Here is a 15,353-nt window from a genome sequence, read left to right as displayed (position 1 = left end):
GTCAACATAAATCCAACTTTAAGACAAGCCAAGCATCATATTAAAAGGTTTGTGGGCAGTCTCATAGGCTACATGGTGGTCGCTTGTTGAACAACTGCACCCGTAAAGCAGAGCTTCTCAAAGTGTGTTCATCACATTGCCTGGGAACTTTTTAGAAGTGCAAATTCTCAGAAGTCAGAAATAAATGAGACCAGTAGTCTGTTTTAACAAGCCCTCCAAGTGATTTTGATGAGGATAAAAATTTGAGAACCACAGCTATGACCATGGTCATATAATGCAAGTGATTTTGATGAGGATAAAAATCGAGAACCACAGCTATGACCATGGTCATAAAATGTATCAATGTCAACTTCCAGAGAGCTCTGATGACTATGTCAATCCTACATCCTTTCGTTGTTCAGTCATTCAGCCATGTTCGACTCTGCAACTCCGTGGACTGCAGCATGCCAAGCTTCCCTGTCCTACATGCTTGGCTTCATGAAAACCATCTTCATCCACTGAAGACAGTGGATGAAGTTGCAAATAATAGTTACAAATAATACAAATCAGAGAGGATAATGCAATAGGTGACAATTCAAAAATCTCAACAGGCTGAAAAATCCTAAGATTGAATACTCTAAATGTGAAATTGAGCCCTTGAGTTCTAACGCAACCCATTATGTGAGTCTGGCATGAGTAAAACCTGGCGTAGTTGATGAAAACTCAGCAATAGTACTTAACTATTGTTCTGATCCCAACAGGGTGATATGATTTCAATGGCAGAAATAGTTGCATTTTAATAGAAGATCTAGAAAAAAGGTAGTATTAATGCATCCTGCTTTAGTCATATTGCATTAGTTTGGATGAGGGTTTTTACCTTTAAAACATGAAAATCCAAGGTTTGACAACTGTCTTGTGATAAGTGAAAGAACTGTAGACGATGACCTGTTTAAGAGAAAAGGTGTCTCAGACTGATGTGATGGCTAGCGTCAAATCTGGGAAAGGACTGCGTTAACAATGAAGTACACTTATTTTCTGACCTAGACTAGGAAGGGGTGAATATGACAATGTAAAATTTACCTTTAAAACCTAACTCAAGTAAAGGGACTTCCCTGGCGGTCCAGTGGTTAAGACTTTGCCTTCCAATGCAGGGTGTATGGGTTCAATCCCTGGTTGGGGAGCAAAGATCCCACATGCCTTGTGGCAAAAAATAAAACAGGAGCCATATTGTAACTAAGTCAATAAAAAATAGTCCACATCAAAAAAAGAAAAATTGAAAAAACAGCTAACACAAATAGAAAGGGATGCTTCAATCTTAAGGTCAAATACTGGGATGTAATCGCCTGCATAGTGAAAAATAGAGCTATATGTCATTAGGCCCCTGACATGTTCCTTGAAAAATTATGACATGTTGAAAATGCCGTTATGAAATGAATTGCAAAATAGCTTCCCTAGAACATTCATGTTTTCTTTTTCCCCTTTTACCATCCCATTAGTGTTTGGAAAGGAGTGGTTCTCACTCTTATTCAGTAACAAGATGAAGGCTACGAAGTAGGGCTTCCATAATTGGGAGTAGTATATACTGTGCTTATTACATCTCTAACTATAAAATGAGAGATTCAAGAATAAAAAAGCAAGCCTCTCAAATACTTTTCTACTAAAATTTGTTCTGACTTGGATTGTCTTTGTCTATTGTGTTTACAGATTTTGAGGATATTTATTAGATGAAATCAAGTGTGAAGGTATCATGAATACCTTTTCCTAAACTCGCTAAAACTTATATGATTTCCATATGTGTGAATTTAAAAAAATCAAGAATTTGTGAGGAACCAGCTTTGAGAATAGTCTTTTATCTTTGCTTTAGTAATTGCCTCCCCTATAACTGCTTCTCTGCCATTCTATCCTCCTAAAATTTCTTCTGTACACCAAGAAGAGTTTTCTGATCTTGGCATTTCTCTGTATTTAATTGAAGGGCTTCCTTACTTAATCTTGTTAATCATTACAGTAGGTGTCATAGTGACTTGGCCAGATCTAAAACCCTAACAATATCCCTCTTGAATAATTACAGTAGGCCGAAAGCTGTTAATTTGAAGTTAAAGCTTACTCAGGAGTCAAGTTCAAAATCAATGCTGAGATTAAATACAAAATATTAAAAATATTATTCATGATAACCTCTTAACTGGCTCGTAAAGTAGAGTATATAGATATAACCATGAGTTAGTAAGTTCAACACAGCTAGTCCTCATCCCAGTGTTGGGAGAATTCATGCTCACTCCCGGGATACAACTTTGAGGTCCCAACATGCAATGAGTGTGGCTCACTTGGTCCCAACCATCAGTGGACCCCAGACTCCAGTCTCTGATCCCTTGCTTCTGTGGAACTATCAGAAGCTCCCTCAGCATCTCAGCCACCCATTCTCGAACAGAGGAATGTCTCCAGAAGAAAAGTGGTCCCAAATGTTGATTGCACCACACCTGACCTCTGTCCTCATCCTGATACAGGCGTGGCAGTTCTTCAAATTCTTCACCGTATCTTTGGCTTGCACTTTTTTAGCAAGAAGGCTTTATGTGAATTACCTTGTCCAACATCACTGGAGATGGAGGTCCTCAGCAACATCATTTTATGATAATCAAAAAACAAATAACCATAAAATTTGTTTTTTAAAAAAGACATAATGTTGGAAATGAAAATACCAGGTATGAGGCAAATGATTTGATAACAGTTTTAACATCAACAATAGAGGAGGGGGATGGGCTTCTCTGTCCGTGGGATTCTCCAGGCAAGCATGCTGGAGTGGGTCGCCATTCCCTTCTCCAAGGGGTCTTCCTGACACAGTAATGGAACCCAAGTCTCCTGCATTACAGATTCTTTACTGTCTCAACCACCAGGGAAGCCCCTAAACGTTACTTTAACATTCAGCCAATTATTCTTTTACTCTTAAACAATGAAGACTGAGAAAATGATCTTAAATTTGGCAAGAAACAGCTAAAGTAAATTGTTAAGCAATTTTCTCTAGTTCTACGTCTTGTGCAATATGATATTGACTACCTAATGGCAACCAATTCCAGTATTCTTGTCTGGAAAGTTCCATGGATAGAGGAGCCTGGCAGGCTACAGTCTATGGGGTCACAAGAGTCGGACACGACTGAAGACTTTCACTCCTATCAGGATTACAAAGATAGTCATTCATTCAATAAGCATTTTTTAATGTTGTTCTAGGAAATGCACTACATGCCGGTAATACACGAGATGGGGTAGAGAAACACAATGTTATAAAGGAATAGATATTCAGGTGCTATGAAGAGAATATGGGGTATTTTTCAATATTCACAAATCAATCAAAGTGACATACCATATCAACAAATTGAAGAATAAAAACCATATGATCATCTCAGTAGATGGAGAAAGGGCTTTTGACAAAATTCAGCACCCATTTATGATAAAAACTCTCCAGAAAGTGGGTGTAGAGGGAATATACCTCAACATAATACAGGCTATATATGCCAAACCTACAGCTAGCATCATACTCAGTGGCGAAAAGCTGAAAGCATTCCCTCAAGGATCAGCAATAAGACAAGGGTATCCACTATCACCACTTCTATTCAACAGTTTTGGAAGTCCTAGCTACAACAATCAGAGAAGAAAAAGAAGCAAAGGGTTTCCAAATTGGAAAAGAAGCTAAACTGTCATTGTTTGCAGATGACATGATACTATACGTAGACAACTCTAAAGATGCTATTAAGAAGAGGTGGCAAGAATACACAGAAGAACTGTACAAAAAAGATCTTCATGACCAAGATAATCACGATGGCATGATCAGTCACCTAGAGCCAGACATCTTGGAATGTGAAGTCAAGTGGGCCTTAGAGAGCATCACTACGAACAAAGCTAGTGGAGGTGATGGAATTCCAGTTGAGCTATTTCAAATCCTGAAAGATGATGCTGTGAAAGTGCTGCACTCAATATGCCAGCAAATTTGGAAAACTCAGCAGTGGCCACAGGACTGGAAAAGGTCAGTCTTCATTCCAATCCCAAAGAAAGGCAAGGCCAAAGAATGCTCAAACTACTGCACAATTGCACTCATCTCACACGCTAGTAAAGTCATGCTCAAAATTCTCCAAGCCAGGCTTCAGCAATATGTGAACTGTGAACTTCCAGATGTTCAAGCAAGTTTTAGAAAAGGCAGAGGCACCAGAGATCATATTGCCAACATCTCCTGGATCATGGCGGAGAAGGCAATGGCAAGCCACTCCAGTACTCTTGCCTGGAAAATCCTATGGATGCAGTCCGTGGGGTCGCTAAGAGTCGGACACGACTTCACTTTCACTTTTCACTTTCACACATTGGAGAAGGAAATGGCAACCCACTCCAGTGTTCTTGCCTGGAGAATCCCAGGGAAGGGGGAGCCTGGTGGGCTTCCGTCTATGGGGTCACACAGAGTCGGACACGACTGAAGTGACTTAGCAGCAGTAGCAGCAGCAGCTGGATCATGGAGAAAGCAAGAGAGTTCCAGAAAAACATCTATTTCTGCTTCATTGACTATGCCAAAGCCTTTGACTGTGTCGATCACAAGAAACTGTGGAACATTCTGAAAGAGATGGGAATACCAGACCACCTGACCTGCCTCTTGAGAAACCTGTATGCAGGTCAGGAAGCAACAGTTAGAACTGGACATGGAACAACAGACTGGTTCCAAATAGGAAAAGGAGTACGTCAAGGTTGTATAGTGTCACCCTGCTTATTTAACTTCTATGCAGAGTACATCATGAGGAACGCTGGGCTGGAAGAAGCACAAGCTGGAATCAAGAAATATCAATAACCTCAGATATGCAGATGACACCACCCTTATGGCAGAAAGTGAAGAGGAGCTCAAAAGCCTCTTGATGAAAGTGAAAGAGGAGAGTGAAAATGTTGGCTTGAAGCTCAACATTCAGAAAACAAAGATCATGGCATCTGGTCCCATCACTTCATGGGAAATAGATGGGGAAACAGTGGAAACAGTGGCAGACTTTATTTTTGGGGGCTCTAAAATCACTGCAGATGCTGACTGCAGCCATGAAATTAAAAGATGCTTACTCCTTGGAAGAAAAGTTATGACCAACCTAGACAGCATATTAAAAAGCAGAGACATTACTTTGCCAACAAAGGTCTGTCTAGTCAAGGCTATGGTTTTTCCCGTGGTCATGTATGGATGTGAGAGTTGGACTGTGAAAAAAGCTGATCGCTGAAGAATTGATGCTTTTGAACTGTGGTGCTGGAGAAGACTCTTGAGAGTCCCTTGGACTGCAAGGAGATCCAACCAGTCTATTCTAAAGGGGAACTATCCTGGGTGTTCATTGGAAGGACTGATGCTGAGGCTGAAACTCCAATCCTTTGGCCACCTCATGCGACGAGTTGACTCACTGGAAAAGACTCTGATGCTGGGAGGCATTGGGGGCGGGAGGAGAAGGGGACGACAGAGAATGAGATGGCTGGATGGCATCACCGACTCGATGGACATTAGTTTGAGTGAACTCCGGGAGTTGGTGATGGACAGGGAGGCCGGAGTGCTGAAAAGATGTTCAAAATCGCTAGTTATAGAGAAATGCAAATCAAAGCCATAATGAGGTTTTGCCTCACACCAATCAGAACGGCTGTCATCAAAAAACCCACAAACAACAAATGCTTGAGAGGGTGTGGAGAAACGGGAACCCTTCTGCACTGTTGGTGGGAATATAAATTGGTACAACCACTACGGAGAACAGCATTGATGTTCCCTAAAAAACTAAAAATAGAGCTATCACATGACCCTGCAATCCCACTGCTGGGCATATATCCAGAGAAAAATATGGCCCAAAAAGATACATGCTCCCCAATGTTCATTGCAGCACTGTTTACAATGGCCAAGACGTGGAAACACCTAAATCTCCATGGACAGGGGAATGAATAGAGAAGACGTAGTATGTATATTCACACACACACACACACACACACACACACACACACACACATAATGGAATATTACTCGGCCATTAAAAAGAATGAAATGAGGCCATTTGCCAACAACATGGATGGACCTAGAGAGTGTCATACTAAGTAAGCCAGACAGAGAAAGAGAAATATCATATGACATTTCTTATATGTGGAATCTAAAAAGAAATTATACAAATGAACTTACTTACAAAACAGAAGGAGACTCACAGACTTAGAAAACAAACTCAAGGTTGCCAGGGGAAGGGATAGTTGAAGACTTTGGGAAGGTCATGTACACACTGCTATATTTAAAATGGATAACCAACAAAAACCTATTGTATAGCACATGGAACTCTGCTCAATGTTATGTGCCAGCCTGGATGGCAGTGGGGTTTGGGGGAGAATGTAAACATGTATATGTATGACTATGTCCCTTCACTATTACCTGAAACTATCACAACATTGTTAATTGGCTATACTCCAATACAAAGCGTTTTTGTTGTTTAAAAAAAAAAACGAAATAAGAGTAATGAAGAAGGAGAATCTAATTCAAAAGTGATTAATCTGGGAAAGTCTTTCTGAGGAAGTGAAATTTAAGCTAAAACCAAAAGCATGAACAGGAGTTTAAGTCAGTTGATGGGTAAGAACATTGTTCCAAGTAGGGGTTATAAGATTTGCAAACACTATTTACTGGAGAAAATGAAAAATTTTCCAGACCAGTCTGGCCATAGTGTTGTAAACAAGTAAAGAGGAACATGAGATCAAGTTTTAGAAGCAAGCATTGAGATTTGCAGTATCTATAAGATACATTAAGCATTACTCTAATTCATATTTACATTTTATTTGCTTATTTTATATTTGTGTCCCCAAATAGCTTGTCCACGAGGGCGGAGATCAGTTCTTTCATACTACCATTGTATTCTCAGCACCAAATAAGGTGCTGGATTTATATTAGATATTCAATATTTATTTGAATGAATGAACATATCAATGAATGATGTTAATGTGTTAGTTAGGAATATGCTAAGAGCATTGGGAGGACATTAAAGCACTTTAGGAAAGGGATCAGATTTATGTTTATCCAAGTTATTGTAATTGTTCTGCAGGGAATGGATTAAGGGGGCAAGATTGTAAGTGGAAGACCAGTTAGGAGGAAGCTACTGCCATAGCCTATATAAGTGATGATGATAGTCGTAATAATTATAATAGCATTTGTTGAGTGCTTACAACGTACAGAGCATTTTCGTGTATTATCTCATGTATAATAACTCTATGAGATAGATATTATTATTCTGTGTTTTGTAGGTATGGTTACTGAGGATTAGAGAGGCTTGAAAACTTCTTCGAGAATTAAAAACTAATAAATGGATGATAGCTTGGATCAGGTAAGTGTCAATAGAAGAGGATTGTTTTAAGATTTATTTTAGAGATAGGATCTCTCCAGGACTTGGTGACATGAGGAATAGTAGGGAAGCATCTAGAATGCTTCTCAAGGCTTTTACTCAAGCATCTGGTAGATGAAAGTGACATTTATTGACCCATGGAAGATGGAAAGGAAGAATATTTGGAGGAATAGAAAAAATGACTTTGGACATGTTAGGTTTAAGATGTTTGTGCATCCTCTGAAAGGAGATGTCATATAGGCAACTATAGGACTGAAGTTTCAAAAATATGTCCAAAGATTAAAATATAAATTTTGCATTTCTTGACCTATAGTTAGAAGATATAAGAATGGAAGAGATCAAATAAAGACTCTGTAAAATTTGGCAATCTATGACTCATTGATGAACTTCACAAGAGCTATTTCAGGGAAATAGAGAAAGAAGGCAGATGGATGTGGCTTAGAGTAAACATGATGTCTCCTTAAAGAGAGCAGGTTGAATGTATTTATTGACTGTCTATTCTCTCAAAACAGCATTAAATGATAATTATGGGGTTTCAAAAGGCATAAACTCTCAAGGACAAAGATATGGTAAATACTAGCAACAAAATTATGGAAGCTAGCCAGAGGTTGGATAAGTGATAACTGACCTGTTGCTGTTCAGTCATGAAGTTGTGTCCAAATGTCCATGACCCCATGGACTGCAGCACACCAGGCCTCCCTGTCCCTCACTCTCCCGAAGTTTGCCGAAGTTCACATCCACTGAGTAAGGGATGCTATCTAACCACCTCATCCTCTGCTGCCCCCTTCTCTTTTTGCCTTCAGTCTTATGCAGTAAGTCAGCTGTTTGCATCAAGTGGCCAAAGTATTGGAGCTTCAGCTTCAGCATCAGTCCTTCCAATGAATGTTCAGGGTTGATTTCCTTTAGGATGAACTGGCTTGATCTCCTTGCTGACCAACGGACTCAAGAATCTTCTCCAGCACCACAGTTCAGAAGCATCAGTTTCTTCAGCACTCAGCCTTCTTTATGGTCCAACGTTACCTCAGTATATGACTACTGGAAGACCATAGCTCTGACTAGATGGACCTTTGTCGGCAAAGTGATGTCCTTGCTTTTTCATATGCTGTCAAGGTTTGTCATAGCTTTCGATCAAAGAAGCAAATGTCTTCTAATTTCATGGCTGCAGTTACCATCTGCAGTGATTCTGGTACCCAAGAAGAGAAAAATCTGTCACTGCTTCTACTTTTTCCCCTTCTATTTGTCATAAAGTGATGGGACCAGATGCCATGATCTAGGTTTTTTGAATGTTGAGTTTTAAACCAGCTTTTGTACTCTCCTCTTTCACTCTCAACAAGAGGCTCTTTAGTTCCTCTTTGCTTTCTGCCATTGGAGTGGTATCATCTGCACACCTGAGGTTGTTGATGTTTCTCCCAGAAATCTTGATTCCAGCATGTGACTCATCCAGCCTGGTGTTTCTCATGATGTACTCTGCACATAAGTTAAACAAACAGGGTGACACTTTTCCCAACTTTGAACTATATGTTGTAACCCTGCTTATTTAACTTCTATGCAGAACATATCATGCAAAATGCTGGGCTGGATGAAGCACAAGCTGGAATCAAGATTGCCAGGAGAAATATCAGTAACCTCAGATATGCAAATGATATCACCCTTATGGCAGAAAGGGAAGAGGAACTAAAGAGCCTCTTGTTGAGAGTGAAAGAGGAGAGTACAAAAGCTGGTTTAAAACTCAACATTCAAAAAGCCCAGCTTGAAGGATTTTGAGCATACCCTTACTAGCATGGAAATGAGTGCAATTGTCCAGTAGTTTGAACATTCTTTGAACAAAACTGACATAGCAGATTTGAAAAAACTTGAATGTTAAGCCAGCAATTCTATTTTTCCCATAGAGCTCCCCACCACCACAACTTCAAAAACTGGTAGTACTAATACTGCTAGACATAGGAGTGAGGGGAAAAAACCATGAAAATGGAGAATCTGGTTAAAAAATAGAACTTTCAGGTCTCTTTCACTCTGAGCAACTAAGAGCTTGCTATATCCCCTCTGATGCTGGGGTCACGTGAAGTTGCTCAGTCATGTTTGACTCTTTGCAACCCCATGTAGCCTGCCAGACTCCTCTGTCTATGGGATTCTCCAGGCAAGAATACTGGAGTGGGTTGCCATGCCCTCCTCCAGGGGATCTTCCCAACCCAGGGATGCAACCTGGGTCTCCTGCATTGCAGGCAGACTCTTTACAGTCTGAGCTACCAGGGAAGCCCTCAGGGTCTCTGTACTAAAATGAAGAGGATGATGCAGTGTTATTATATCTAAATGTTGAGACCAACAACCTTCTTCTGTCACTAGGCTCCAAGAATGCTAGCTGCTAGAATTATGCCCTTTAAGCATGATTTTGGAAAACTCTTCTCTGAGGAACCACACCAACAAAAAAGACTAGTGATATTGACATCAAAGATTTTCCGATTAGATGACTCTACATGGTCACTCTATAGTAACCTTCACAGTAAACCAGCCCCATCTGCACCACAAAATTTAGTCAGTTTTTGCCAGATTCTTAAATTTGATAAGAATCTATTTCTTGGATAGTCAAGAATCATCAGACATCTGAAGATATTCTTTAAAAAGAAACACAAAAGTGAAAACAAATGAGAAGAAAAGCAGCTTGGAGAAAGCAGAGTCTGTGGAGACAGAAAAATACTGACATTATATTTACATATCAATTCTTAAAGTAGTAAGAGAAGATTTTTGCATCAATGAAAATACAGAAAAATATGATAAAAATTCTAAAACAAACAGTAGTTCTTAGAAAATAAAAATACAATAGTGGAAAGAAAATGCAACAGAAATCCGTATGTAAATTTTAAGAAAGCTCCCAGTAGCAAAGAGAGAGATAGAAGTCTAGGAGATTTGATGTCCAAATAGTAGAAGTTCCTAAGAGAAAGAACAGAGAAAATGGATGGAAGGAATTCATCAGAAAAATAATTCAACAAAATATCCCAGGACTGCAGGTCAAGAGATTTTAGACTGGAAGGATTGACTGAGTACCCAACATACAATGCAGATCCATTCCAAACCACATCATCATGAAAACTTGAGAATTCTGGAAACAAAGAGAAAGCCCCAAATTTAGAAACAAATCCTTCGGGCTTTTCAACAGCAACACTGCAAGCTAGCAGACATTAACCTAAAATTATACCCAGCCAAATTAGCAACCAAATGTGTAGACAGAACAGAGATTTTTTTCAGACGTATAAAAGCCTATGCACTCTTTCTCAGGAAGCTACTGGAGAATGTATTTTGCCAAAAGTAGAGAGCTAACTCAAGAAAGAGGAATATTTGAGATCTAGGTAATATAGCAATGAGAAGGAGAAGGCAATGGCAAGCCACTCCAGTACTCTTGCCTGGAAAATCCCATGGATGGAGGAGCCTGGTAGGCTGCAGTCCCTGGGGTCGCTAAGGGTCGGACACGACTGAGCGACTTCACTTTCACTTTTCACTTTCACACATTGGAGAAGGAAATGGCAACCCACTCCAGTGTTCTTGCCTGGAGAATCCCAGGGATGGGGGAGCCTGGTGGGCTTCCATCTATGGGGTCACACAGAGTCAAACACGACTGAAGTGACTTAGCAGCTTAGCAGTAGCAGGTAATATAACAAAAGAAAGAGGTGAAAGGATTTTTCCCAGTAGGATGATAAAGGCAGATATTAAAGTGACAGGCATGCAACAGGCTATCCAAATGCAAGTAGATCAGAATGCCCTGGGAAACATTTCTTAAGGATGAACTGCATAGAATACTACTATATCTGAATGTTTTGAGAGGAGATTTACGTAATGGGTGGGGTGGACAGACAAAAAAAGATGTATAGAAAAGGAATAGTAAACATAGTATATTTCAAGGCATTAACTCTCCATAGCATTTACTTAATGTGAAAGAACGGAAGAAAATTGGGCAGTTGGGCTTCAGAGGTACTATACTATAGTATTGTATATTTGAATGCTGACAGGAATTATATTAGTAGGAAGGTCAAATGATGATGTATAAGAATGAATCCTAGGGATGGAGTTCATAAGATGAGATCCAGAGTACATGATGGGATTCTATAGGAATAATACTTCTTTGGTTGTAACAAAAAAGAAGAAAACAGTCGCAAAGGAAGGTAGGTTCACAAAGTTGGTGATAGAAATATGGAGTTCCTGCCCATTGGCTGCTGTTTTCTTACCAAATTTTTCTAATTTTGTGGCAAGTTATCTGAAAATAAACAAAAGAAGAATACAAAGTGTGAGGAAAGCGTAGAAAGAGTGGCCGTGGAAAAATGGGAAATCAAGCTTCCTAGATAGCTTCCTATCTCTTTCTGATAGTCCGCTGTTAGGGTATAGAAGTGGAACAGATTTCTGTATATTAATTCTTTTTTTTTTTTTTTAGATTATTATTTTATTAGTGAATGGGGAAAGTGAAAGTAGTGAAAGTCAGGCTTTGTTTCCTTCACCCAGAATTACATGTTCCGTACCTAGCTCTTTAATCTCCAAGCAAAAGTGACGCATGCATACACAATGTATATCCATACATATCATATGCACACAGACATATGCCTACACATCAACTTACTATGCTCATTTAAAGCACACCAATTTAAAATGAGTTTAGAGTTGATATTTCTTCTGGCAATCTTGATTCCAGCTTGTGATTCATCCAATCCAGCATTTTGCATAATGTGCCACTCTACATATAAGTTAAATAAGCAAGGTGACAATTTACAGCCTTGACATACTCCTTTCCTGATTCAGAACTAGTCTGTTGTTCCACGTATGGTTCTAACTCTTGCTTCCTGCCCTGCAGGGGTGGCTTTTTTAAAAAAAATCTTCAAATTTGTATCTCTATTGTTGGACTTAATGAAACACAATATGCAATAAAAGAATAGGGTTACATGAAAATCAGCATTTCAGAACTTTGAAAAAAGATAATCACAGGCAGGAACTCCTTTTACGCCAGTGTTTCTCAACCAATACGCTTTTTTTTTTTTTTTTTTTTTGAACAGAGGAAAATTTATGCGTCGAACCTGGACTGGTCACTTATGATAATATACATGCTACAATTCCATTCTCTCCAATCATTCCACCTTCACCCTCTCCCACAGAGTCCCAAAGACTGTTCTAAATGCCTATGTTTCTTTTGCAGTCTCTTATACAGGGTTCAGGTTACCATTTTTCTAAATTCCATATATATGCGTTAATGTATATTAATTCTGTATCCTGAAACTTTACTGAATTCATTTGTTAATTCTAATAGTTTTGGTGTGTGTGAATTCTTTAAGGTTTTCTACTTACAGTATCAGTTCAGTTCAGTCACTCAGTCATGTCCGACTCTTTGTGACCCCATAGACTGCAGCACACTAGACTCCCCTGTCCATCACCAACTCCTAGAGATGGCTCAAACTCATGTTCACTGACTCAGTGAGGCCATCCAACCATCTCATCCTCTGTCGTCCCCTTATCCTTCCATCTTCAATCTTTTCCAGCAGCAGGGTCTTTTCCAAGGAGTCACTTCTTCACATCAGATGGCCAAAGTATTGGAGCTTCAACTTCAGCATCAGTCCTTCCAATGAATTTTCAGGACTGATTTCCTTTAGGATGGACTGGTTTGATCTTCTTGCTGTCCAAGGGACTCTAAAGAGTCTTCTCCAACACCACAATTCAAAAGCATCAGTTCTTCAGCTCTCAATCATTATGGTCCAACTCTCACATCCATACATGACTATTGGAAAAACCATAGCTTTAACTAGACAGAACTTTGTTGGCTAAGTAATGTCTCTGCTTTTTAATATGCTGTCTAGGTTGGTCATAGCTTTTCTTCCAAGGAGCAAGTGTCTTTTAATTTCATGGCTGCAGTCACCATCTGCAATGATTTTGGAGCCCAAGAAAATAAAGTCTGTCACTGTTTCCCCATCTATTTGCCATGAAGTGATGGGACCAGATGCCATGATCTTAGTTTTTTGAATGTTGAGTTTTAAGCCAGCTTTTTCACTCTCCTTCTTCACTTTCATCAAGATGCTCATTAGTTCTTTTCTGCTTCCTGCCGTAAGGGTGGTGTCATCTGCATATCTGAGGTTATTGATATTTCTCCTGGCAATCTTGATTCCAGATTGTGCTTCATCCAGCTCAGCATTTTGCATGATGTACTGTGCATATAAGTTAAACAAGCAAGGTGACAATATACAGCCTTTACATAGTCCTTTCCCAATTTGGAACCAGTCTGCTGTTCCATGTCTGGTTCTAACTATTGCTTCTTAACCTGCCTACAGATTTCTCAGGAGGCAGGTAAGGTGGTCTGGTATTTCCATCTGTTTAAGAATTTTCCACAGTTTGTTGTGATCCACACAGTCAAAGGCTTTAGCATAATCAATGAATCAGAAGTCCATGGTCTTCTGGAATTCTCTTTCTTCTTCTATGATCCAAAGGATGTTGGCGATTTGATCTCTGGTGCCTCTGCCTTTTCTAAATCCAGTTTAAATATCTGGACGTTCTCAGTTCACATACTGTTGAAGCCTCGCTGGGAGAATTTTGAGCATTACTTTGCTAGTGTGTGAGATGAGTGCAATTGTGCAGTAGTTTGAGCATTCTTTGGCATTGCCTTTCTCTGGAATTGGAATGAAAGCTGACCTTTTTCAGTCCCGTGGCCACTGCTGAGTTTTCCAAATTTGCTGGCATATTGAGTGCAGCACTTTCACAGCATCACCTTCTAGGATTTGAAATAGCTCAACTGGAATTCCATCACCTCTACTAGCTTTGTTCAGTGTGATGCTTCCTAAGGCCCACTTGACTTTGCGCTCCAGGATGTCTGGCTCTAGATGAGTGGTCACACCATCGTGGTTATCTAGGTCATGAAGATCTTTTTTGTACAGTTCTTCTGTGTATTCCTGCCACCTCTTCTTAGTATCTTCTGCTTCTGTTAGGTCCATACCATTTCTGTCCTTTATCGAGCCCATCTTTGCATGAAATGTTCCCTTGGTATCTCAAATTTTCTTGAAGAGATCTCTAGTCTTTCCCATTCTATTGCTTTCCTCTATTTCTTTGCATTAACCACCAAGAAAGATTTTCTTATCTCTCCTTGCTATTCTTTGGAATTCTGCATTCAGATGGGCATATCTTTCCTTTTCTCCTTTGCCTTTTGCTGCTCTTCTTTTCTCAGCTATTTGTAAGACCTCCTCAGACAACCATTTTGCCTTTTTGCATTTCTTCTTCTTGGGAATGGCTTTGATCACTGTGACCTCTGCAATGTTATGAACCTCCATCCATAGTTCTTTAGGCATTCTGTCTGTCAGATCTAATTCCTTGAATCTATTTCTCACTTCTACTGTATAATCAAAAGGAATTTGATTTAGGTCATATCTGAATGGTCTAGTGATTGTCCCTACTTTCTTCAATTTAAGTCTGAATTTGGCAATAAGGAGTTCATGGTCTGAGCCACAGTCGGCTCCCAGTCTTGCTTTTGCTGACTGTATAGTGCTTCTCCATCTTTGGCTGCAAAGAATATAATCAATCTAATTTCGGTATTCACCATCTGGTGATGTCCATGTGTAGAGTCATCTCTTGTGTTGTTGGATGAGGGTGTTTGCTATGACCAGAGCATTCTCTTGGCAAAACTCTGTTAGCCTTTGCCCTGCTTCATTTTGTATTCCAAGGCCAAACTTGTCTGTTCCTCCAGGTATCTCTTGACATCCTACTTTTGCATTCCAGTCCCCTGTGATAAAAAGACATCTTTTTTGGGTGTTAGTTCTAGGAGGTCTTATAGGTCTTCACAGAACTGTTCAAACACATATTTTGAACCAGCACATATTTGCCACCAGCAAATAGCGGCAGTGTTGTTTCTTCCGTCCCAGTTTGGATTCCTTTTATTTCTTTTTCTTATCTGATTTCTGTGGCTAGGACGTCCAATAAAAGTGGTGAGAATGGGCATCTTTGTTTCGTTCCTGAATTTAGAAGAAAATCTGTCAACCTTTCACTGTTGAATATGGTGTTAGATGT

Source organism: Moschus berezovskii, chromosome 17, assembly GCF_049115385.1.
Source record: "Moschus berezovskii isolate FMDL1 chromosome 17, NW_MosBer_1.0, whole genome shotgun sequence".
In the NCBI taxonomy this organism is placed as follows: Eukaryota; Metazoa; Chordata; class Mammalia; order Artiodactyla; family Moschidae; genus Moschus; species Moschus berezovskii.
Note: the sequence above shows the minus strand (reverse complement) of the source record.